This window comes from Nematolebias whitei, chromosome 7 (assembly GCF_014905685.2).
Source record: "Nematolebias whitei isolate Nwh7 chromosome 7, NemWhi1, whole genome shotgun sequence".
Classification (NCBI taxonomy): Eukaryota; Metazoa; Chordata; class Actinopteri; order Cyprinodontiformes; family Rivulidae; genus Nematolebias; species Nematolebias whitei.
In genome coordinates this window covers 44746507-44771357 of record NC_056504.1, presented here as the reverse complement: position 1 = coordinate 44771357, position 24851 = coordinate 44746507, and the positions used below count along the sequence as shown (strand labels likewise).

Sequence of the window (24851 nt, the reverse complement as noted above, 5' to 3'; positions counted from 1 at the left end):
TGACACAAGAAAACACAAAGACCTCAAGACATGAACACAGATTCTCACACATTCAATGAATTCTTTCTGAGAGTTTCATTAAAATTTGTACAGTCCATATTATGGTGACAGACAGGCACACAAAAGGCTGGCAAAAACATGATCGTCCAGCTACATCTTTGATAATGAAAGTAATTCCTTAAGACTTTGGCTTTTTTTTTTTCCCCCCCCATTTTTAGATTAGGAGGAAATACAACGCATAAGAATTTAGAAAATTTGTCCAATTTGTTGTGTTCTGACCCATCCTATCACTTCTTAGTTTTCCTTCCAAATTACAACAGATTCCACACTTTTACTTATTTACTTACTGAGGTCCCCACCTTTGGCTGATGCTCACTGACAACAGTCACACACACTTTGTATGGTGTTAGATGTGTGTTGGAACATTTGAGGTGTGACTCGCTGGCATCTTGCCATCAGGGTGAGGGGGAACTCTGAAGGGACGGACGTATATTCTGTTGGGTCAGCATTAAACAAGAGCCAACAAGATATGTGGTGTATTCCCACTGGGCGGCTGTGTTGAGTGGAGTCCATATGGGTTTGTGTGGAAGTGGGAAAGTGTGAACGTGTGAGCAAATCAACAATGATCTCCCACAAGAATTAAATATCATGCATATTGTGAAGAGATGGAGAAGGGAATTTGGCCAGAAAGCAAGAAAAATCTCAGAAAATAATGCTGACAGAGCACGCAGACATGTGCACCAGTCATTTACACATTTAGATAAATCTAGTGACAAAAACAAACAAAAACATGCTGGATGGAATCAAATCCAAACATTTCTTTCAGTTTTATTACAAAATTTCTTAGTGCTAGCAAAACTCAGTTACTTAAATAAATAAATAAAATAACTGTAAATGTCTGGTTTATAAAGGCTGTGAAGAAACTCCTCGGGGTGCAATAAATCAAATGCTGTAAATCAGCCTGGAAGGATTTAATCAGCTGTGTGGAAAAATTGCCAATCGAGAGCAGGCACAGCTTAAACTGATAATCTTTAACTGTAAAGATTGATGGCTTTGGAAAACAGCAGAAGTATCAAAAGTCGTGTTTTACCTGCAGTATAGACAGCAATCGGAGACCGCAGTTTGGAAATTCAGGGAAAAATTCTCAGCAGGAAGTCAAGTTAAAACTCAGACTGGTGCCCAATATAGAGCAAGTTTTCTCTGAAACATCTTAAACACAAATCTTTCAGAACCATATGAGTGAACACTATAGTAGGCACTTTTTACGTTGTGTATTTTCCCACAGGACATTGTTTAGATTGTCACTCTTGTCTCAACCTTCCCACTAATGTGCTGCTACAGGATGACAACTGTGTCCTACTGCAGATCAGCCACAGCTTGCAGTTCCACCTCCCTAATCCTGGAACAACTTGTCATATGCACCACGTGTGGTGGAACGAAACTGTGTACACAGGGTCCCAGTTACATCCATCAAAAGTATAAAATGTAAAAGAAAAACAGTAATAAGATCTAAGCTATGAACTAAGAAAAACGTTTAGCATACGCTAAGCACTAGTAGTACAAAAACAATACGTCAAACAGCAGCACGGACATGAGTCTGTGTGAGCAGATGTGCACGAATGAACACAGCAACATGATGTGACTTTTTTAACAGTGATTATCCTGATTAGAGATTCATGAGTCTAACAGCCTCGGGGTAGAAGCTGTTCCTCAGTCTAGTGGTTTTAATACTCCTCAACCTCCTGCCTGAGGGGAGCGGGGCAAAAAGTGTGTGTGCTGGGTGAGTGAAGTCCTTCTTGATGCAAGTGGCCCTCTTCCTGCATCTGGAGGTGTAGAGGTCTGTTATGGTGGGGAGGCTGACTCCAACTGTCTTCTGTGCAGCCTTCACCACTCTCTGCAAAGTTTCCTTTCCTTTTCTTTCATACATGCATAAACTACATAAAATTTAGTGATTGCAAAAACAAGAACAATGTGATTTTTTTCATGGTTGAAGACAAAAAAGCTCCTGATGGACCAAAGTAAAGAGAGCAACCATGTTCACGCAGTTAGAAAAATTAACACATGTTAAGTTAACACATAAAGAGCCTCATGTAAAGTCAACAAGATGATTCTTAAATATTGCTTTGCTTTGCTGTCCCAGCCTACTTGCAGTCCTCATGGCCCCTGATTGTTTAATATATTACGGTAAGCAAGGAGGTTCAGTTTTGTTATGTGGCACCCATAGGAGGTACAGTAACAAAAAAACAACCTATGTTAGTATAAAAGAGGAAATAATTATTTAAAATAAACCTTCATTGTAAAAATGATACTTTTCATTCAACCTTTATTTATACAGGTTAATCCCATTAAACCTCGGGGACTCATTTCGAAGAGAGACCTGGTTTTAACAAACAGTGGCAACAAAGATGTCAATAGACAATCACAAAAGTATGCATACAAATTGAGAAAAACAAGTGAAAATAAAATGGTAATTCTCAATTAACTTAAATTCTCAATTAATTCTCAATTAATGCAATTATCTTGAGAAGGTGGGCCTGTGATCGGAAGATTGCCGGTTCAAGCCCCGGTACTGACAACATGAAAAATGTGGATGGGGTAGGTGAAGTATCCACACCTGCCCCCACCCTCATTCGCACCACTCTGGGCCCTTGAGCAAGGCCCTTAACCCCCATCTGCTCCCTAAACAGGTCTCTCTTGAAAACGAGTTCTCGTGGCTCATTGAGACTACCTGTATAAATAAAGGGTAAATGGAAAAAAAAGAAATCTTCTCAGTATTTCTGTGTGCAGTAAACACTCCAACGCACTATGGCCGTGTGACCACAGTCAGTCTGGACCCAATAAAGTGTGTCTGTGTGTGCAAGGGAGCATGTGAGTGTGCATGTGTGCATGTGTGCTTTAGTTTATGCTCCACCCCTCTGGGTACCCCTTCCCCCATAACTCGGCTCACGCAAGATGGAAAACAAAAGAAGATGTTGCTATTCATTTGCAGACATGAGATACTGAGAGAGCTCAGATGGGAGTTGAGATCTGAAAAGAGGAAACAGAAGATTAGATCGAAGAAAAACGAACAGGCTACAGTGACAAAAGGATGCATCTGAAACTGGAGAGACGGTGGTTAGAGGGGACGAGTACTGGATAAAAGGCAACAGTGGAAGAGGAGGGTGGCACACTCTGATGCAACCCAGATAGCTTTGCATAACCTTTATCTATCTCAAATTCCTATTTATTTTAGTCCTGTTTCAACCGTCACATCTTCATTGCCTCATTTTCTTGCTTAGCTTGAAGGAATAGTCTGGTCATGTTTGAAGAGAGGTTCTGTCAAAAGAAGGAATAGTCTGGTCATGTTTGAAGAGAGGTTCTGTCAAATAGTTATCACCTCATCAGCCGTGGCATCAGTCATAGAGCAAAGAGTATGGTTAAAAAAGGCAGAAGTCTTCGTTCAGTCTAGGCTGATGGCTAGTCTGACACTTGCAGCCTCAGCACCACCAGCATTGCCACATTCTACGCTCAGTACAAATACTGTACATCCATGCAGCAACACAGATGTTCTGTTAAAAAACAGTGCCAAACTAATGTAGTGCAAAAATGCATAGGTTTAATTTTACCTAATGTAGTGTTCTTTCGCATGGATATTTCAGTTTTAAGAAAGAGTTGTTTTATAAATAAATTAAAAACAGAAGATAAAAACAGGTCCTTGTTTGGCTAGCCTTTAGCCTAGCCTGGAAGAAGACTTGCCTCTTTCTTCATATTCCGTGCAGTGACTGATATCATGGCTTTTAAACTACTACTGAACATAACTTCAAAAATTACCAAGAATTCCTTTATTGAATTTAAAACAAAAACAACTGTCAATGGGGTTTGTAACCTCAGCTCAGGGCTAAAGATGGAGCTGAGTGGATTCCCTCATTTGATGTTGCACCTCTTTAGCTTGGCCCAAATACACAAAACTGTACTGAGTGTTGCTCCTGTGATGATACATGCTGTGAGTATGATGCATCATCCTGGTTTAGGATCAACTCAACAAGTCCATCCATCCATCCATCCATCCATCCATCCATCCATCCATCCATCCATACATCCATCCATACATACATACATACATACATACATCCATACATACATACATACATACATACATACATACAACCATAATATTCCAATTATCCTGAAGATGGGTCACGAGGACAGCAGCTTGAGCAGGGAGACCCAGACATCTCTCTCCACAACCACCTCTTCCAGCTCTTCTGGGAGGACCCCAAGGTGTTCCCAGGCCAACCGAGAGATGTGGTCTCTCCAGCATGTCCTGGGTCTTCCCTGGGGTTTCCTCCCAGTTGGACATGCCTGAAACACCTCCCTAGGGAGGCATCCAGGAAGCACCCTTACGAGATGCCTGAACCACCTCAACTGGCTTCTCTCGATGTGGAGGAGCAGCGGTTCTACTCTGAGTCTCTCCCGGATAACTGAACTTCTCACCTTATCTCTAAGGGAGAATCTAGCTACCCTGCAGAGGAAACTCATTTCAACCGCCAGTATCCGCAATTTCATTCTTTCGATCACTACCCAGAGCTTGTGACCGTAGATGAGGGTAGTAACTTAGAATGACCGGTAAACAGAGAGTTTTGCCTTACTGTTCAGCTCTCTTCACCACAACAGACCGGTACATAGTCTGCAATACTATAGATGCTGTACCAATCTGTCAGTCAATCTCACACTCCATTCTTCCCTTACTTGTAAACAAAACCCCAAGATATTTGAACTCCTCCTCTTGAGGCAGAACCTCACCTTTGACCCGAAGAAAGCAATTCATCCTTTTCTGGTTGAGGACCATGGCCTCAAATTTGGAGGTGCTGATTCTCATCCCAGCCGCTTCACACTCAGCTGCGAACTGCTCCAGTGAGTGCTGGAGATCACGGCACAGTGATGCCAACAGGACCACACAATCCACAAATAGCAGAGAAGGAATCCTGAGGCCACCAAACCGGACTCCCTTCGTCCCCTCAACAAGTCAGCTCAACAAGTCACTTTTCCATTTTTTTCCTCGTCCACCTAGTTAACTTCAAGCACTGAATCTTCTCTCATTGCATATTACATCATGCACACAGTAGTCATGAACCAGTGCATGAACGGATCTATCAGAAAGCAATCAATGAGTTTCGGAGTCACTTCAATTCAAGATGGTTGCCATAGCTAAGCAACCTTAGCCATCACAAAGAATGGCTATAACTGTCAGTTTTACAAATATTGGGATACAATTTGGTGTAGTAGTAGCTGAGAGACATTTCCATCACATACTTTAAGCACTATATCTACACTGCATAACATCTTAGCTTTACATTTTGGCATTAAATCTTGCCGTCCACTTTGTTTCAGTTATAAACTGAATGCATTTTCCAGTTTAGTTTACACTCACACACATTCATCGTACAGTCTTTTTGCATTGATGGGACAACTCATTTTATTCTTATCCTTTATGGTGACCCCGGCACCGTGAGTGTATATTTGATCAATTCATGTCTGATTGTGCACTAGAGGCAGAATGGGGAAGAGTGATCGCGAGCAAATTAAAGGGCTACTGAAGTGTGGAAACGAGGGCGATGAGAGATGTTGCAGGGCATGTGGCACTGAAGTGAGAGGGAGGCAGCTAAGTGTGAATGATGCTCAGCTTGCACTGGGCAGACCTCACTACAGTCTCAATTATTCTAATAGGGCACCAAAATGCTTATTCACCTTCATCACCAAGCATGCAAACCTGACCATTTGTGTACGTGTCAGGTTTTTTTTTTTGTTTATTTCAATAGAACATGTGGAGCAGAAGTACAGCACATTCTACAATACATGCACATCTCAATGACAAATGGCACAATTCAATGCAATACTTCTGAATATATTTATGTTTGTACATTTGCAGAGTTCTCACTCACATGCATGCTACTATGAACAAAGTAAGACTCATTAAACTGATTTATTCACTTCAGTGAACCCATATTGCTAGCAGACATATGCAAACAAACCAATCATTTTGCATTTACAAAAAATAGCATTTGTCCTTCTTTTTCTTACTGAAGTGACATTAAAAAAACAATCAAACACTGTAGAGGTGCCTCTATTTTTTAGTCAGAGCTAAGCTCTAAGCATAAAGTAGCTGAGGAATCTGAAGCAGCATCGGACAGAACGATAGCTAACTAACAGACCTCTCAGCATGCTCGCCTAAAGCCATCACTACTGATAAGGCATAAAGTGAGGCGCTTGAGATACAGGGGAAATAATGAGACTGAGAATAGGGGGGAAAGGAGGAGAGCAATCTTTTGAAAGAGATATTGAATCTTCACTGAGTCAACTCATGTGCAGTCATAGTTGCTGTGGAGAAATCCATGAGCGCATGCATAAATTGAACTGATAGGATAAAACTTTGATGCAAAAATGAATCAGAAGCGAAGCTTGAAGTTGTGCGTGTTTGAATATGTGCGGATAAAAGTCAGCACACGGCTTTGAGTGTCTGCGCCGGCCCACGTATATGTGAATGGAGCTGGAAGTAAAGGAATAGCAGACTGCAGCTGAGGCATGTCGTAGGTGGTGCTGAATAAATCGTGCTTGATTTAAAACGAAGACAAGACGATCGGGGAGCGTTCACTGGATGTACACAGGCAAGAAATTTCTTGTACTTGGTGAACTCCCTCTCCCTGAGTCAGTGTGGAGCTGTTGAATTAAGAAGCTTTACGCTATCATTGGTGGCTGACCAGATGTGATAGTGCACTGACTCCATGGCTAAAATCTTACTTATATTTGACCATAAATCTTTCTTTAGAGACTTCCCAGTCTGCGAGTAGTGCATGGGTTTATGCACCAGTGCACGTCTGGCTGTGTGAGAGCATGATATATCAGCCCTGTTAGAAACAGTGCTGACTTTGTGTGGGCCATTCATCACTGTGACCATTTTTAAAGGATGATTTCAGCTTTTGTTTAAGGCCAGCTAACTGAGCATTATACAAAGGTAATATCAAACAATTTTGTTATATAATCTACGGATTATGTTAAAATTGTAGTTCCATTCATTTGAAGTTGGTTCTTGTATTAAAATTCTTATACCAACATTAATTTTTGAAAAATAAAGTTAATTATTGACTGGATTGACAAGCTAACCGGTGGTTACAGATGGGGCTAAAATCAAAATGGATTGCCTTAAAACAGCCCCAACCTCAAAAATATCAGAAATTCATTCAAACCTTAAAAATAATAATAATAAAAAAATATATATTATGTCAATGTTAATTTCACATTACACAGTTGATTGCATTCACTTTAAAGTTATGAGTAAGAGCAATAGCAACAAGTAGCTGTAGCACTTCAGATGCAGCCTGGAGCTTTTTCATGCAGGAATATATTAATATTACTGATGGAAAAATTGTGTAATGTGAAAAGGTTATAAAAGTAGTTTTTTTACTATGACATTTTTTTATTTAGGCTGTTTTAATACACCAACAATCCACTTTGGTTTTAGTCTCATTTTGACTTGTTTTTAGCTCATCAATATAGTCAGAACTAAACTCTTTGATGGTGTTCAGACCTGGCACTAACTAAATATGGTGATAAATACAGGTGTGATAAATACAGGTGTGAATGCTGTCAATAAGTAATAAAGCTGTCTGCACTCACACAGCTTTCAGAGGTGATCTGAAACCCTTCTGGACCGTTTTGTTCCCTTCAGTTTGATAATTTGAGTGCAAATCAGGGACTGTGGCTGAGTTGTTAGAGCAGTCGTCCTCCAATGCAAGAGTTGAGGGTTCGAATCCACCAGCGGTGCCATAAGTGTCCCTGAACCCCTCATTGTCTCCGATGTGTGTCCCATTGGTGTTTGAATGTGATCTAAAGCACTGATTAATCTCTTTAGAATGATTTGTTCAATTATCTTTGTAGAGATCTAGTAGAGTGCTGTATGAATGGGTAAATGAGAGCATAGATTGTAGTGTAAAGCGCTTTGAGTATGTTAATAAGCTAGAAAGGCCCTGTTTTTTTTGTTACTTTTCTTTTTTTAGCCATCCTATTTGTTAAAAAAAAATCTGTATGCCTTTTTATAACTGTCTATTGTTGTCACTGTTGTCCATTGTTTTCATCATTCTTTGTTGAAATCAGGTCTCTCTCGTAAATGAGTCCTCGAGGCTCAATGGGATTCACCTGTCTAAATAAAGGTTGAATGAATGAATGAAAATTCAAAGTGATGTAGTTGAATGAGCTTCACAAGAATGCAGTTTAAGGAACTCTGAAGCAACTTATCAAGTATTATTATAATTTATTTGCTTGAATGAACTTTACAGAAACATCAGCAGACCCGACAAAAGAGAACAACTCAATGTGTGATGTGGCTTTGAGTTTATTTTCATGTTGACCAAGTAACTGAGATCAGATTGCTAAAGTCGTTTTAAGAGCTGTCCACTTGTGACGGAATCAGCCAGTACGTTAGAGCCAGGTCTGAACAGGGCCTGTTTATTCAGTCTGAGTATGCTCGAAGAGTTGTCCACAACCTGTAAGACAGGGCAATTCAACTTAATTGCTCAGGGGGCCACAGTTACTGAAAGCCAAGAGCTCAGGGGCCAGACATCCAGTGGTCATTGCCATTGAGTAAGTTTGTTTTATGGTTTAAAATCTAACCATCCATCCATCCATTATCTTCGACTTATTCCAAACTCAGGTCTGGCAGCAGCTTGAGCAGGAAGGCCCAGACATCTCTTTCCACAGCCACCTCTTCCAGCTCTTATGGGAGGATTCCAAGGCGTTCCCAGGCCAACCGAGAGACATAGTCTCTCCAGTGTGTCCTGGGTCTTCCCCGGGGTCTCCTCTCAGTCGGCCATGCCTGAAACACCTCCCTAGGGAGGCGCCCAGGAAGCATCCTCCTTACCAGATGCCCAAACCACCTCAACTTGCTCCTCTCGATGTGGAGAAGCAGCGGTTCTACTCTGAGTCTCTCCCAGATAACTGAACTTCTCACCCTGTCTCTAAAGGAGAGTCACTCTGCAGAGGAAACTCATTTCAACCGCCTACATCCATGATCTCATTCTTTCGGTCACTACCCAGAGTTCGTGACCATAGGTGAGGGTAGGAACGTAGACCGACTGGTAAACAGAGAGCTTTGCCTCACAGCTCAGCTCTCTCTTCACCACAACGGACCAGTACATAGTCCGCAATACTGCAGATGCTGCACCAATCAGTCTGTCAATCTCATGCTCCATTCTTACCTCACTCGTGAACAAAACCTCAAGATACTTGAACTCTTTCACTTGAGGCCTGAAGAGAGCAACCCACCCTTTTCCGGTTGAGGACCATGGCCTCAGATTTGGAGGTGCTTATTCTCATCCCAGCCGCTTCACACTCGGCTGCGAACCACTCCAGTGAGAGCTGCACTATGACGCCAACAGGACCACATCATCTGCAAAAAGCAGAGATGGAATCCTGAGGCCACCGAACCTGAAACCCGCCGTCCGCTGGCTGCACTGAGAAATTTTGTCCATAAAGTTATGAACAGAATCAGTGACAACGGGCAGCCCTGGTGGAGTCCAACTCCCACCCTGAAGGGGTCCAACTTACTACCGGAAATGCGAACCAAACTCTCGCACCGCTTGGATAGGGACTGAATAACCCATAACAACGGGCCTCCAATCCCATACTCACGGAGCACCCCCCACAGTGTACCCCAAGGAACACAGTTGAATGCCTTCTTCAAGTCCACAAAACACATGTAGACTGGATGGGCAAACTTGCATTACCCCTCAAGGACCCTAGTGAGGGTAAAGAGCTGATCCAGTGTTCCACGGCCAGGACGGAACCCACATTGTTCCTCCTGGATCTGAGGTTCGACCAAAGATCTGACTCGTTTCTCCAGTACCCCTGAATAGAACTTACCAGGGAGGCTAAGGAGAGTGATGCCCCTGTAATTAGAGCACACCCTCTGATCCCCCTTTTGAAGAGGGGAACCGCCACCCCAGTCTGCCAGTCCAGTGGCACTGCCCCTGTAAAAATATGAACCCAATGGTGGGCTGAACTGAGCTAAACCTTGGGCCTAATTTGGCCCCCGGACCACCATATTGATTGTTCACAACTTATATGCAGGACCTCATGGCAAAAATTAAGAACTATCCTTTTTAAGATGTACACAGGTTAATGAATGAATAAAAAAATGTTTTTTAATGTCTTGTCATTGAGTCAGTCTTGAACTCCTCTGTGTCCAAAAGTATTTTAGAGTCAGATGTGAGGAACTTATCTAATCAGTCTGATAACACTAAACATAAACGGATCACATCAAAATGTTGTGTGAGTTATTAAATATTTAGGTGCACTCAGTTTTCACACATTGAAATCTTCACTCCATATTTGTTCTACAAATAGTGATATGTAATGAGATATGTGTTTCTATTGCTCATCGGAAGTTTTTCCACCTTTTTTAAAACCTGAAAATAATCTGATTTATTTTATGTTCTGATACATTATACTTATTAAAAAAAGGAAGTACAACCTTTTTTTACCACAACTTAATTTCAAGCCCATATTTTATTGCATTGTGCTCATTAAATGCACAGTCACTGTTCAATGTGTGACAAAAGGAAGTCAAGGAACACAAGGACAGATCCATTTTTGGAGGTCGGAGCAGAGAAACAAATATTCAAATCCAGCAGAAAAATCCACATTGCCTGGAGGATAGTTGAAAAACCTCAGGAGTGTGAAAACAAAACAGCTCAAACCCCGAACAAAGCCTTGTTTTTCAGATTTTCAACATTTACAAAGTTCACTTATATCAGAGCTTTTAAAAATTCTTCCAGAAAGAAAATCTTATTTATTTGTTTTTCCAATGTCCCGGTAAGACAGGAGTTTTTCTTAAAGACACATTAAAAAAAAGCACCCTTTTTGCTTGCAAAGAGGACAAAACAAACAATAAGAACACACTTTATTAATTGATATTGATAATTTTATATGTAATTTGTGAGAAATAAATAAAAATAATAGATCATACTAAAAATTTCAGCTATTTTAAAATAATTATTATATATATAAGGATTGTGGGTCTTTTTTTAATGCACACTGGTCTGAGGAGAAACTTTGTTTATGCTTGTCATGTGGGCACAAATGACCTAAAATACAGCATGTCTATGAAATAAATAAAGCAAGACCAGAAAATGGATTAACAAAGTCTCTGCACTTTTCATATGCACCATTATAAAATCATTAACTTGTGAAAAATTGATGCAGCCTCAAATTAAAATTAAAACAAATATATGGTTCAAAATGCAGCAAGTTCACAATTCCCCAAATTTTACAAATGTTTGACTTTAGAATTAGTCTTTCGGCACAGAAAGCTTGTTTAATGCATATTTCAGGCCTTATCATGAGACTAGCCTCCGACCGGTCTCTTATTTGAGGCAAATCTGTTTGGGCTGCACTGAGTCTGCAGAGTCTCATTTCAGAGGTATTAAAGTTGGCAGCGTCTGCTGTGCTAATCAGATGTCCTGAAATCTGACTCTTGATTAATTCTATCGCTGATCACTCATGTGCAAAACTGTTTGCCAACAAATTAATCTCCGCTTTATGAGGAGTATGCTATAACCTGTGACAATACATCACTTAGATTCAAATGTCCATGTCAGATGTTCTGCCTTTACACAACATAAAAAGGGTCAGGGTAAATCCCATTTATTTATTTATTTTGTAGTTGTCAGATTTTAATTAGAATTATAGATTATCTGCCGCACAACTCCTGGAAAACAGTTTTCACATAACTCAGATGTTTTCTCTCTTGACGACACAGAAAACAAGAACAATATTTATTATTTTTCTCAAGGGTAATTGCTCCTCTCGTGCACTTTTATGATGCATACATCTGACTGACCGAAAATAAAAAGACTTAAATGAACACACACTGAAGCATTATGTGTCTTGAAGCTTGTTCACACAGCCTGCACATAATATAGATTCATCCTATCGCTGCGTCCTTCTCACAAATCCTGCATTTCACTTGCAGCAGCATGCTCTCAGTTCTCAGTGTATGTCTTTTGCACGCGTGCGTGCATGCGTGCGTGCGTGCGTGCGCATATGTGTGTGTGTTATTGACAGTCAGCAGTGGGGGTAGTGTGCGCTATGTTGTGAGACACTGACAAGCTCTATTTCATGGAGCAAAGGAAGCATTTTGAAGTTCTCTAAATCTCTTTAGGGGTCCAGCTGGGGACTTAGCTTTGGACGCTACTGCCTCTGTTGCAGCTTAAGTCTTTTGCAGAGAAAAACTGGGATGTAAAGAGGCGCCTCAGCCTCTTTATATGTATTCGGGGGGGTTGTGTGTAGTTTGTTTTCACTTGTCTCTGTTGATGCATGCAGTTTAATTTTTATTTGTACAGGGACAATTTTTGGATATGAACAAATAGCGTTTATAGTTTGAGTTAATTAGCTATGCTCATCCCTGGACGCAAAAGGCAGATTAAACTATAAGGATGGAACAGAATCAAATATGGTAAATGGACTGTACTTATATGGCACCTTTCTATCTTATCAAGACACTCAAAGCGCTTTACAACACAATCTGTGTCCTCATTTACACATTCATACATCGCTCTCTCTACAAAGACAATTGAACAAATCATTTTAAAGAGACTAATCTGTGCTTTATCACATTCATACACCGATGAGACACACATCGGAGGCAACGAGGGGCCCAGTGTCTTGCCCAGGGACACTTTGACATGTGACTGCTGGTGGATTCAAACTCCCAACTCTTGCATTGGAGGGCGACTGCTCTAACCACTCAGCCACAGCCACCCATCAAATACGATATTTATTAAACTGAACAATCATGAGGTTCATAAAACCTTCTCTCCTTTTTAAAAAAAAGAGGCATACTCCCCATTATCCTTCTGCTAACATGGGTCTTTCTTCCAAACCCCTCCCCACCTTTGGATGCCTTATCTTTTATTCTAAGGGCGTCGCAGGAGCAAAGGCGAACTGACAGAGTTCCAATTGTGTGGTTGTTAGACATGGCAGGGTCGCTGTGGGCTTAACTGCAGGCTGGAAAACTTCATCTGCTCCTCCTCCACCTCCTTTCCTGCCTCCTTCCTTCATTGCTCTCGTCTTCCCCTTTGGTGGTCCTGCAACTCCAATCACTCTGTTCTTATTACAAGATGCACACATGCACAAACACACACACACAGTGGCTTTTTGTTCTTCCCATTAACAGAGCACATCTCTTGCTTCCGGGGACCATCGGGTACGCTCGATTCAGCCTTTTTCTTCTGACTTATGTTCTCTCTATCTCTGCTAAATCTTGCTCTGTCGTGGATATCTGTTTCCATCTCTCACCTTTCCTCGTCCTCCTTCCCTCACTTTCTCCTTCCAACCCATGCAGCCACAGGCACAAATTGGCACCCAGCTGATCTAAATGTGCACAGTGCTGAGAGCCAGATGGCACAGGCAGAGGGATAGACGGAGCGAAGGATGGCTACTACTGAGCGACGGAGCGTCTAAGGTGACGTGTGGCACAGGAGCTAACTTTGTCCACAAATAATCTATTAGAGCTCGGGGGCCTGGCAAAGCTTTTGGTGAGGAGGAGCTCAAGGTTATGTGTGGCAGATGAAGTGAAGATGCTGCGGGGAGTTTCTGGCAGCTGTTACGAGGCAAATATGTTGTTAAATTCGCAACTTGTTCTCGTTGTCTTTCTCTCCCTTAATTATTGATCTGAGCAAAATAATGAGCTAAAGTTTGTTTTGTTCTTCCAAAACTGACACATTTACACCAGCTGGATCTTATTTTTTGGTGTTTTGTTTACTTTTTTAAACTCAGACATGAAATTGATTTAAAGTAATTGCAGAGATCCAAGAATTAAAAAAAAAAAAGTCTAACAAGGCAACACAAGAAATTAAACACTTGAACAAAATCCCAAGTTAGCCACACTACCATAAAAATAAAGGGTAAAAAATATCCTGATGCATGCTCAATAATCCAGGTAGAAAAATCCAAAAAAGTTCAATCTGGTCCTCTGGACATTCAAAAAAAAAACAAAAACAAAAAAAAAAACAAAGCAAAAAAATGTAGAAACGTTTAGTCTCTCATCCAAGAGACTTCCTCAGTCTGAGGTGCTGTTTTCAGCTCAGTCTCTTAAATAGCACCTTCTCAGACTGGTTGATCCACTCTGAGAAGGTGCTATTTAAGAGACTGAGCTGAAAACAGCACCTCAGACTGAGGAAGTCTCTTGGATGAGAGACGAAACGTTTCTATATTTTTTTGCTTTGTTTTTTTTTTTGAATGTCCAGAGGACCAGATTGAACTTTTTTGGAAAGGGTAAAAAAGATACCCAAACTACCTGATATCAACATTAGTCTTCGAAAGACTTCCACAAACTTGTCATTTAGAAGCACATTTTCCAATAAAACAATCATAGACTATAGCTTCTTGCAGTGGTGCAGATTTGGGCTCTGGCTAGACATGATGAACAAAAACACGGCTCTAAAATGCACCATCAGAGTTTAGGTTTACTGCAAAACAGAACTTTAAGAGAGGCTGAAGGTCAATTAACAAATCATTACAACAGCACACATTTAACATATAACAACATATAGTGTTTACACCACTTTCACAATAATTTTCTATATTTTTTACCCTGGCACGGTGGCTCAGTTAGTTGAGCTGTTTCCTCGAGAAGGCTGCCGGGTCAAATCCTGACCTTTCTGGGTGGAGTTTGCATGTTCTCTCCATGCATGTGTGGGTTTTCTCCGGGTACTCTAGTTTAGAGCTGTCATTTCTAACCCGGGTCTGAAGCCCGGCCTGACCCGAATTTTGGCCGGGCCATAATAATGTGCTGGATGGGCGGGCCGGGTCGGTGTCGGGCTTTGATCGCGTCAGCAAACGTGCGCGGCTGACGATCCAAATGTATGGCAACATGGCTTGCGATACAATCTAATTATATGGCAACATGGCTTGCCATACTATTCCAATATGGCTTGTCATACATCCAATTATATGGCAACATGGCTTTCCATACTTCCAACATGGCTTGCCATACATCCATTTATATGGCAACATGGCTTGCCACACACAGCCATTTGGTCGCACGCTGACTGGCCTTGAAAGAAGTAAAATAAAATTCAGTTAAGCTTCAGCTGGGACTACCGGTACTGCCAGGCAGCAATCCATCGTCCAAATGGACGTTCAGCCGCTGCACTCAGCGGACGTGCGCAGCCGACGACCCAAACAGGTGAGATCCCAAAGCAGACATGTCAGAGCAGGGTCTGTGTCTGAATAATGCAGAATGCAGGCAGAAGCAGGGTTTTAATGCACTTTGACGGCCATGAAAGGACAAACATCCCCTCAGCTCTGATATTCTGCCCCTTTTATTCAACCATGAGTGTCCGCTGACCATTAATAACTATATACTCAGTCAAAGTTTAATTTAAAATGTCTGAGTTTTTTTCAGGTTTGGACCTGTAGTTAATGTTAATTTGTCGAGTCGGGTAGGGTTTGAAAATGGTGGGGCCGAGCTGGATCTGATTTTTTGGGCCTGAATGCAACTCTACTCCAGTTTCCAGTGACCCCCGCGACCCAAAAAGGAAAAAAAAAGCAGGTAAAAGATAATGGATGGATTTTTTTAGACAACTCAGATCTGCAGTTGTTTATATATATATATATATATATATATATATATAATTAGTTAATCCTGCTCATATGATTGCGTAAAAACCACAAAAACATCCCAAATACAACAGTTAATGGTGCTAAACCATAATGAAGCAAGTCATTAGAAATGGGGTGCACTGATTGTAGTTTTCTGGCCGATCATCGATTACCGATTTCTAACAAGTCTGACCTGCCGATTCCGATTTTGGCCGATACCGATTTTGTTTTATAAGCGACACTGTCAGGTGTTCTAAGGTCACAATGCACCTTCAATTTTCCAATATTATTTTATTGAAAACATACCTATGAACAATATCCAAGAAACAATACAAACATGTTTTAACTGGCCACGAGGTAGTGCTCTGAAATATAAATGAAGTTTAGATAATTGTTGTTAAAACTAATAAAATCGGTAAAATCGTTTCTCATGTAAGTATCGGACGATTTCCGATTTCCCAAAATTAAGGAAATCGGGGCCAATAAATCAGCCGGCCGATTTGTTTGTTTTATTCCAGCAGCGCCGCAGCATTATTTTATCTGATTAACTTAACATGGTGAGTAGTGCTATTACAACACAAATTTATTTTAGGCTAAGCTATTATAAAACATCATTCGTAGCATTATAAATCGTGTGTAAAAAGCTGCAGATGACTTTAACAGGTTTCTCTGGACCTGCTCTTAAGATAGAAAGCTCTGCCTTTCTGTTGTAAATATCATTACTCTGCTGTCTTAAATGACCCACAAAAAACTGTAAAAGTTAGGTAAAAGACTGGTGTGCCATGAGAAAATGAAGGAGGATATATATGTTTTTTCTGGTTTTGGTTGTTTCCTTAATTTAACCCACAGCCACAGATATTTGGCTATAATAGTAGCTGAGCGTAATCCCTAACACACACTTGAGAACAGTGGATTGTGTGAAAAGTTTAAAACTTCAGCATGCAATGTGGTGAGTGATAGGCATTACTTCAAGGAATGCTAATATTTGTTGTATTTTACTCTTTCTGACTGTATAAGCACAGAGAGCTTTGTTCAGCTGCTCACTTCATGCTCCACTTTTCTTCATATTAATCCAAACTGCACTATTTGATGCTTACATAAACTGCATATGATTCAGGCTTCAGTAGCAGGCCAATGAGACGTGGTAATTCTTCCTCCCTCCCACCTCAGTGTCCTCCTATCATGGCGCACAAAGCTGTTTGAGCCACGCATGCATAAGCAACACTAGCTGCAGGCATGCACACTTACACACGTTACAAATACTCACAGTCAGGATGACGTGTAGACGTTTCAGAATACGCAGGCAGAGTGGTTGTTGTGTTGTTTTAAAGAGAGCAGGTGTGTTGTGCTGCAAGCAACCACTGCAGATTATAACGTCACGTTTACTCATCAGAGCAGCACACGATTGTGGGAAACATCCTTTAATGTTTCACAGTGAATGTCAAAATGAAGAGCACAATTTTGAATTATTTGATATTTAAAGAAAGTGACAAATTATTACATTTGTCGTTTCAAATAATTTTTTTAATCAATAAAAAAATGATTTAGGTACACAATAGGATTTTAATTAATTTTTTTCATATTTTGTTTAGCTTTTAATGTATTACTTTGCTACTTATAATTTTTTAACGAATATTTCTGCTTTATTCACCTCCTAGCTAGTGTTTTGCTGCTTTTGGCTTTTAGCGAGCATTTAGCTCCTCTTAGATTTTTAGCTAGTGTTATGATTTTAGCTTTGACAATTAGGTCCCAGCTTCTTTACAGAGTTTCAAGTTCAACTTCAAGGTCAAGTCAACTTTATTGTCGTTTCCAACACATGCGGTGCATGAGGTGGAACAAAATTATGTACACAGAGTCCCAGTTACACCCAAAAATAGCAAAATATAAAGTATAAAAAGAATAGTAAAAACAGCATGTTAGGCTGCCTTCAGACCTCCCTTGCAAAAGAGATCTGTGATCTCAGTGGGATTTGCCTGGTTAAATAAAGGTTAAAAAATAAAGCTATGATATACACTAGGATATACGCTAAACAAACACCAAACGATATGCTAAAAGATATACATTAAATACGTATAATATAAAACAGTACAATGTAACAACAGCAGATCAAACATGAGTCTATGGTGAGCAGATAGGTATGAATGAATACAGCAGCATGAAATAATCAGCAGCATGAGATCAGCAGTATGGATAATCAGCAGCACAGATAGGTTAGGTTTTATTTGTCATGTGCAAAATCAACACAAGGTCAACAATGCAATGAAATGCTTAGGACGAGAAGAACCATCTCGACTCGCAAAAAAAAGAACAGAAAACAACAAGAAATATCAAAGCATGCAGCAAAAATACTAAAAACATACTAAAAAATACTACTAACATACTAAAAAAAGCATATTAAAAAAATACTACTAAAATACTAAAAAAAAACAACGCGCCAAAGCACAAATCACCAATTAAAGTGGCATTACAGTGATTTTTATTTTTTTCTTACAGTGATTATTCTGGTTAGGGATTTATGAGTCTAACAGCTTCAGGGTCGAAGCTGTTCCTCAGTCTAGTGGTTCTACACTTATTGCTTCACAACCTTCTGCCTGAGGGGAGCGGGGCAAAAAGTGTGTGTGCTGGGTGAGTGGGGTCCTTCATGATGCAGGTGGCCCTCTTCCTGCACCATCAGTCATTCAGCACTCAGCATTCAAACTGTTTTTACTACAGTTTCTCCTGTTCATTCCTTTTGCCTGTTATAATAAACTAAAACCACATCCAAGTCCTGCACTTAGAGGCTTTTTATCTCATTTCCCTACAGTTTAACATATATTAGCTTTGACATTCATTCTGTCACACGCTCTACTTCTACACCCGGTGTACCTCTGCTACAGTAAGTATGATGGCTAAGTTCCAAGTCTGCAAGGCTCACTTCTGCCGGCCTTGACAAACTAATGTGGCGGCAAATATTAGCCAAGACAAATATTAGTATAGAGATACATGTTTTGGGTTATTATTAATTGCAACCATTCTAAATTATAATCTATAATCTGCCTCGTTTGTTTACAGATCTTGCAATGTTGTTCCCTTCTGCAGGGGTCGCCGCAACGAGCGCTCACAGGAAAGGTTTGGCAAATGTTTTGCACCTAATGTGCTTCCTGACACAACCTGCAGCCTCAGGTTTACAAGACAGCGACACTGACCACCAACCGACTGCAGCCCCTTTATGAGTCTTGTAAGAATACTTTCAAAACTTGCCAACATGTCGTTTCAAGTCTTCACATTATTTAAAGCTCAAGTTAATCAGAAATGATTGCTCGATATGTTATAATGTCAGACAAGTTTGTGATTAAGGTCAAGGTCGAGGTCAAGGTGTCTTTATTGTCATTCACACCACATGCGATACATGTGTTGGAACAAAACTATGTACACAGGGTTCCAGTTACATTCAACAAAAATACAAATTGTAAAGAAACATAAACAGTAATAAGATCTAAGATATGGACTAAGAAATACGCTAACCTAAGAATATACTAAGCACTAATAGTACAAAACAATGCGCCAAACAACAGCAGCATGAACATGAGTCTGTGTGAGCAGATGAGGACGAATGAACCACTCAGTCCAAAAAAAAATTTGAAATAATTATTAAGCCTTTAAAATTAAGATTCAAACCCAAAGGAGTATAAATTATAAATGGTCTTAATGAAATATTTCAATAATTTCACATGTTTTCACATTTCATTCAATAATTGCGCCGCTCAAGATGGCTGCATGTTGGAGCAGCTTTGTTACTTTCATTCTGAGATTTTACTTTTGGAAACTTTAATTCCTCTTTTTCTGGATGTAAATCAGTTTTTGGATGTTTGTTTCCTCTGGTATCAGATGCTGTGCAGCTGGAAGGATTTTTACTGAATCTTTTTTAGTTTTGGACATTTGTTATGATGCGTAACCATGGCAACAAGGCAGTTTTCTACAACCAACAGCAGCTGATTAACATCTCAAAAGCTCAAATAACATCTCAACTACAGCCCCAAATCTCAAATGAGTTGAAAAGGATGTTCTGTGGATGCATTCTCATCTACCTGCCAGCCGTGCTTGAGTGTCTGACCACTGAGATCCTGGAACTAGCAGGAAACGTGGCTCATGACAGTGGAAGGACAGGATCGTCCCTCGGCACCTACAGTTGGCTGTCCGCAGTGACAAGGAGCTCGGCAGACTGCTGGGAGGAGTGGCCATCACTCTGGGAGGAGTTCTGCTGGCATTTGGGCGGTCCTACAGCCCGGGGGAACTGAGAGGCCAGCCGAGTCTGGGTGGACGGATCAGACGGCACCTGCAGCCAGTTTCTTAGGATCCACTGTGGGATGGACCTTTACAAGAGATCCTTCCTGTCCACAGCCACCAGTATCTATAACATATCTAAATGAAATGAGGATAACGAGTTATAACAACAAAATAATTTCCCTTTGGGATTAATAAAGTATTTTGGATTTTTGAATTGAATTGAATGTAGAATAACTCCTGCAGTTCTACACTGAGGCTGTAAGCACAAGTCTAAGGGAAAAGTTTATTGGCATCTGAGCAAATGGTGAGTGAAATATGTAGAGGAAGAGTAAAAATAATGTTAAAAAAACCCAGAAACATTTAAAGACCTTGAATTCCTTAAAGGAATTCGTATTGTCCACCATCTTTCATGTCATTGTTAAAAACCATGTGCTTGTTATTATGACAAAAGACCGTGATACAGTAGCTGTTTCAGTCAAACCTTGCATATTAGGTTATGCGTGATCTCAACCAATAATGCAAGCTTTTGCAAAATGTGTTAGATCTTAGATTATGTGTTATGGATTAAGCTCAGCTACTACCACACCAAATTGTAGCCAAATAACTTTAAACATCACTGATTGATGTTATTTATGATAACCTTATGGCTGGGGTGGCCATCCTAAATTCAACCAACATCCAATGCTTACTTTGTGAGAGATTTATTAAAACCCACTCAGTGGTTCATGAGATATTTTGCTAACACAACAGACAAACATGCAGAGACAAAACATTATTCACACTTAGAGACAAATGAACTGGATAAAAAATGAGGAATATAATACTTAGGAACGCAGAAAAACAGACTGAGATTCATTAACTTTTAAAACAATGAGCCTGTATGTGGAGCCGGACGGGCGTGGAAACTTTTCACTCGAAGTCAGAGATGCTCTTTGCAGTGGACACAAAGTAATATGTGCTCATGTGTTTGAACTTGAGATCATCAGAGGTACCGCACAGGTTGAACAGCTGTGTTCAATGTGTTCAACACAATGGTTCTTCTTCCAGTTATTTAACTGTCAACAATGGCGTACCACAAGGCTCAGTCTTAGGACCCACTCTCTTTACAATCTACATAAGTAATGTAGGTCAGATCATTCCTGACGCATTCCTGATTCTAGTATTTTACCCTGTTTCATAATGTAGCTTGTTTCTATTTTGTTTTATATCACTACATTTATTTACTTTTCATTTTATATGCTTTTTATGACTGTTTATTGCTGTGTACCTCATCTGTTTTTTTTGTTGTTGTTGTCTAAAACAGGTCTCTCTTGAAAATGAGTTCTTGTGACTCAATGAGACTAACCTGTATAAATAAAGGTTGAGTGAAAAAAACTGGGAGATAAAGTTAGAGAGGCCAGACTGAGATGGTTTGGACATGTCCACAGGAGGGACAGAGAGTATATTGGTAGAAGGATGTTAGAAATGCAGCTGCCAGGAAAAAGACAAAGAGGAGACATATGGATGCAGTTAGAGAGGACATGGAGATAGATGGAGTGAGGACAGAGGATGCAGAGGACAGAGTGAGATGGAGGAGGATGACTTGCTGTGGCAACGCGAGGATGGAAAAGTCGAAAGAAGAAGAAGAAGATGTTTGAACGTGTGTCCGTGCAATGATATGCAGCAAACATTTGAAGTAAAAAGACAGGGCAGAAAAACTGAAACAGCAGCATTTGTTTTAAAAACATGTGTGTGTGTGTGTGTGTGTCCTGACAAAAATAGTCAGTGTTGTGTCTGACTGGAACAGGTGTCCAAATATTGCACCACACACACATACACACACTATCAAACTCTTGTACCACTTTTTAAACCACGCACTTTTTTGATGCACCGTTTTTTACGAGTTACTGATGTGTCATCTCAAACTCGAGGGATAATCATGTGTCCATCCGAACAAATGTCCAGTTCTTTTTTTTTCAGCTGTTCCCTTTTCAGGGGTCGTCCCACAGTCATCCTTCACCATCTCACTCGGCCCTCTGTGTCTTCTGTCCTCACTTCCACTAACGCCATGTCCGTACATCTTTGGTGAAAATTCTGCTATCAGAACGTCAACTTTGTCTGTCTGTTAGCAAAATATCTCATGAACCACAGGACAGACTTTAATGAAACGTTCAGGAAATAAACAACAGATCTCTGAAACTGATTAAAGTTTTGAACCTACAACATAAACTCTGAGCATGAGATCGAGCAAAACATTATTTTCAAGGTTTGACCAAAACAGCTAAGATCATTTTAGTTTTAAACGTTGGCGTGAAAGGCGTCGGGCGATACGCATTCCTTCAGGGAATGCTAGGCCTTTAATTTTTAAAGCCATTTTAAAAGCCAACAAACAATTAAAAAGCATCTTCTGTATAGGTTGTGATGGCTAAAGAGCAGTGACCTGCTTTGTTTGGACACACACTGCTCACCCAAAATCTGTCCTGTTTGCAGTCCACACACACACAAACACATGTGCACGCACACACACACACACACACACACACACACACACACACACACACACACAGCTGCTTTACAACACATTTCCTTTGACAGTGTCAGAACAGTTTTCTTCACATAGAATTGGGAGCAAGTGTTTGAGTGTGTGCAACACCAACATCTGAGCTGATGCTGATGTGTGTGTGTGTGTGTGTGTGTAAAACTTCAGTTGTCTATGGCAAACCTGCCTCTGTTTATATGTGTGTGTGTGACACTGATTGTGAAATTAAATGGCAGCAGAGTTGCATTTCTCTCAAGCTGCCGAGGCCAACATTATTGTGAGCGTTAACGCAATAATTATAATATGAGCTGATGTGTCTTTTGTAACAGAAACGTTACTCAAACCCCCTGAATGTGGAATCGTTCTCCGTTTGTTTGTTCGTGTGTGCAAGCTCGCGTTCGCATCTTTGAAGGAGACACATGGATCTGACAGTTCTGGGTCACACTAGTCCCATTGAGTCAGGAAGCCTACAGAGGACGAAAACACACAAACACGCACATTTTATTAGGTGAAAATGACATGTTTGATTGGTGAAAGGAGGAAGATCTGCTCTTAGATCAGGGTTGTTCCAGAAATGATGCTTTGGTCTGCATCGTAGAGCACAAGCAAGAGAACATGTGCACAAAAAATAAGGGAAACTCACTACACACTGCTGACTAAAAGGCCACACAACTGAGGCGATGAGAGCAAACCAAAAACTGTGATATTGTATTGACCCGAGGACATAAATACACAAGCAATGTGGAGAGGGACCAACCCAATTAAACACTGACACATTTAGAACGGAGGGGTCAGGAGCCTCTCCAACTGTTATAGCGTGGCTCTAATACATTCCTCACAGCCAGACTTGAGACATCAGCCACAGTATGTTATCCTTTTCCACACCTCCCACTCATCATTACAAATTGCACTCTGCACTTTGCAATAATGCATCGAAGAACAGACGATCCCCGTTCGTCCTCTGAGCAGAGACAAACTGAGAGGAAATCAATTCCAACTGAGATTTTCCTCATTTTTCTGCATCACTTTACTCCACTGTTCTTTGCATCACCTCTTTATTCTGCATGTGGACACAGGCAGCGGTGTGCCTGACGGGTGAGGGTGCACGAGTGCACATGGAGGTGGGAGGGGTGGTATTGGAGCAAGAAGCATGTGCGCACCAGTCGTAACGTCCCCGAAGTATACGACTGCATAACTAATACTTATATTATTGCAGCAATAAAAAAATAAATAAAAAAAAAACATTGTGCATAATGAAGTGGGCATGACAGCTCGGATAAACACATACACAAACACACCGACATGTGGAAGCAAGCAGCCCAGGGCCATGTGCACTAACAAGCAGCCATGTTTCCTTCACAAGAGGCTGCAGTGAGCAGCCTGTCGTCATCATCTCCCCCCCCCCCCCCCCCACACACACACACACATACACATGCACACACTTACACACACCACACACAAACACATCCTTTGAGTCCTATGACATCATGCCGCGTATTTAGACCAGAGGGTCAGAGGGTAACACAGCTTTATGTGCTGAGGCTTCATTGTCGTCATGCTTGGTGACTGCAGCAGCCCTTATTCAGCTCTGTTTGGCTCAACCACACACACACATGAACACACACACACAGGCTACAAAAGTGTAACCAAATTTACAGGCGGCTTCTCTCACCTCGTCACATGCAGGTCAGGACAAACAGAAATTGGGTCAATTCCACCATAATAATAAATTACAGGTGTGTGTCCTACGAGGGCTCTCTCTGCATCTGGTCCACAACATTCTGCAGGAGCTAGATGTTTAGCTCGTCCTTTCAGGCATGCTGCTAGCTGTTAAGCTTTTTAAACTCCTGCGTCCATCATCTTCACTCTTCCTCACATGCTGGAAGCACCAACCAGCAGAAATGCCGATAAATCTTAGTTTGTAACTTTCAGTCAGAGTTTAATCACATGTAATGCAAAAAATCTCCCATAAAAGACAAAACTTACAAAGCAACGGTTCTGATTTTTTCTGTGGAAACTAAGATTATGAGCAATTTAGACACCTTCAACAAACATCAAATTAAAACCCTAATGAACAAACTTTATTGTATCGCTGAGATCTACATCTGCAGACCTGAAACGTCAATTCATTCAAACATCCATCATCTCACCTGATGTAGCTCTTGAAGTCAGATTTGAAGTTGAAGTGTTTATCTTTGCCCCAAACTGACAAAAACTGTGATGCAGATTCAAACACTTATAAAACTCGTAACTGACAGAAACGTAGAATTTCACGATCTCTCTGAAATATCAAGACAATAGAGTGCTTGCTTCCAAATTAGCAAGAAAAAGCTCAATTCTGTGCAAATAATTGTGTAATGCAAAAAAAAAAAAGATGGAATTGTTGAGGTTTATATATATATATGAATCTGCATCACAGTTTTTGTCAGTT

The 24851-nt window shown here is 40.6% G+C and overlaps 1 protein-coding gene across 1 annotated transcript in view; it reads right to left on the bottom strand.

Moving 5' to 3' along the window:
- ppfia4 (PTPRF interacting protein alpha 4) overlaps positions 1-24851 on the bottom strand; it is a gene marked incomplete at its 3' end in the record, with an annotated part of 68425 nt that overhangs the window by 42809 nt on the left and 765 nt on the right.